The following is a 2,802-nucleotide window of genomic DNA, read 5'->3' as shown; positions in this document are numbered from 1 at the left end:
CCCCCCCCCCCCCCCCCCCCCCCCACTCCAGCAACCCTCAGTCTGTTTCCTGAGATTAAGAATTCCTCATATCAGTGAGGTCATATGATACATGTCTTTCCCTGATTGACTTATTTCGCTCAGCATAACACCCTCCAGTTCCATCCACGTCGTTGCAAATGGCAAGATCTCATTCCTTTTGATGGCTGCATAATATTCCATTGTGTGTGTGTGTGTGTGTGTGTGTGTGTGTGTGTGTGTGTGTGTGTATATATATGTATGTGTATATATATATATATATATATACACCACATCTTCTTTATCCATTCATCTGTCGCTGGACATCTTGACTCTTTCCACAGTTTGGCTATTGTGGACATTGCTGCTATAAACATCGGGGTGCACATACCCCTTCAGATCCCTACATTTGTATCTTTGGGGTAAATACCCAGTAGTGCAATTGCTGGATCGTATGGTAGCTCTATTTTCAACTTTTTGAGGAACCTCCATACTGTTTTCCAGAGTGGTTGCACCAGCTTGCATTCCCACCAACAGTGTAGGAGAGTTCCCCTTTCTCCGCATCCCCGCCAACATCTGTCGTTTCCTGACTTGTTAATTTTATATGTTTTGATTTTTATGGACAAATACCCTGGAGTGGAATTGCTTGGTCATGAGGTCATTTAACTTTTTGAGGTACTGCCAAACTATTTTCCAAAGCAGCTGCATCATTTTACATTGTCAACAGCAATGGATGAGAGTTCCAGTTCCTTTACATCCTTGCCAATACTTGTTATACAATTTTTTTTAAAATTAGAGTCATCCTAGTGGATGGGAAATGGTATCTCAGTGTGTTTTTCATTTGCATTTCTCTAATGACTAATGATGTTGAGCATCTTTTCATGTGCTTAATGGCCATTGGTATATCTTCTTTGGAGAGTGTCTATACAAACGTATTGATTGTTTTTTAAATTGGATTATTTGTCTTTTTGCTGAGTTGTAAGAATTCTTTGTGTATTCTGGATTCAAGTCCCTTATCAAACATATGATTTGCAAATATTTTTCTCTATTTTATGTTTGCCTTTTTAGTTTCTTTATGGTATTTTTGAAGCACAAACGTTTTTAATTTTGATGAAGTCCAAATTACCTATTTTTAATTTGGTTTCTTATGTTGTAGGTGTAATATCTAAGAAACTATTGCATAATCCAAAGTTGTGAAAATTTACTTCTTTTTTTTGTAAGAGTTTTATGGTTTTAAGTTCTTACATGTGGGTCTTCTGTCCATTTTGAGTTAATATTTGTATATTATGGGAGGTAGCGAGGTTTGCTGCCAAATGAGTTATGAAAACAAGCTTTCATATTTCAGAGATTTTTGGATTTCCGAAGAATACTTAAGGCATGGAGGCTCTTATGATCCTGCCCCCTGACCAAGGGTGATCAAACTAGACATAGACAAATCACCTGAGCTGGAAAAAATGTCATTTTAAGGACAGTAGCCAGTCTCTGTATTGTGTGATAAAGCTTGGAATTGTTCTGTAAGCATTTTAGTGATCCCTTTAGTCTTGGAGATGTTGAGTAATGAGTAATTCCACTTAGTGTGTTGGGGAGGGTCCTGACCCAGTGAAACAAAACAAATTAATATGATTAATTTTGAGATAATAGATGTTTGGTTTAGTATTATGAATTATGTGCATCTTCTACATTGTGTGCATTTTTTTTTTTTTTTATGGAACAGGCTGCTTACAGTTAGTTGTTTTCTTTATAATTCCAGAATTAGGTTGCTTTATGACAGAATATAATCATTATTTTTCTTTGGGAGTGTGTCTATCATATAAATGTTTGTTTATAAGAAATTGGAAGAGCAGACCATAAGAGGAACATGAAGATCTGAAATCTTTTCATTGTAACCTGGAGGGAAGTGTGTGAAAAGGAGCTGGACTGGATCTGACATGGTGGCATCTGAGTGGGACCGTCAGTGAGCCACATGTGATCCTAGTTAAGGTTGAATAAGTCAGACTTTGGAGACTCTACTGTCAACTATTATGGATTGGCTTCCTGCAGCCAGGGTCCATATCATATTTTGCATGGTGGGAAATAGGAGATCTTTTCTGAATACCATGCTCATTCCCACCATCAGTCATCCTCAAGGAGGAAATGTGGCTGCTAAGTAGAGAAGGCCAGCCTTTTACTCTGGCTGGGTTTGGGAAAGAGAGGGAAAGCCCATGGTCTGGGAAAGAAAAGATAACAACTGTTGAAAGGACTCCTTTGGGAGGAGAACTGTCATTCTACAACACTATGGCCAACTGAAGATCATTGGTAGGGAACCCTCTGTGGTAAAGTATTGCCAGTAGATACTAGGGCAATGATGACTAAAATTTTGTTTTAAATAATCATCTTTTCCTGTGTTGTAGTTTCTTTTATCTTTAAGTCAGCAGTTACACTGATGAACACTAAAGACTCAGGTTAGCTGTGCTTTGGGATTTTAGGGAGGTGCCTATGTCTACACTTGGCACAAAGTTTTAGGTGGATACCCTGGGCAGGATGGAGAAAAGATTTTGAGATAGTAGGAAGAGATCTTGTGAGAAACAGAGTAGTAGGCTGGAGGAAGAGATGGCAAGAAACAATAATGATATATTTGTGGGGACATGTAAGCATTTCCGAAGGAATCTTAGAAGTACTTGGGGAATGGACAAAACGCTCTGAGGTCACATAGGATGGAGGCTTAAGCTATGTTAGCTGGACATAAAAGAGGAAGGTGATCCCCTCACTTCTTCGGAATTTGGAGGATATTTGAAGGTTATATTTATAACCCAAAGAACCTTGGAT

The sequence above is a fragment of the Phoca vitulina genome, unplaced genomic scaffold (genome assembly GCF_004348235.1).
Source record: "Phoca vitulina isolate PV1807 unplaced genomic scaffold, GSC_HSeal_1.0 scaffold2, whole genome shotgun sequence".
Lineage (NCBI taxonomy): Eukaryota > Metazoa > Chordata > Mammalia > Carnivora > Phocidae > Phoca > Phoca vitulina.
The sequence above is the reverse complement of the archived record's forward strand: the minus strand, read 5'-3'. Positions refer to the sequence as shown.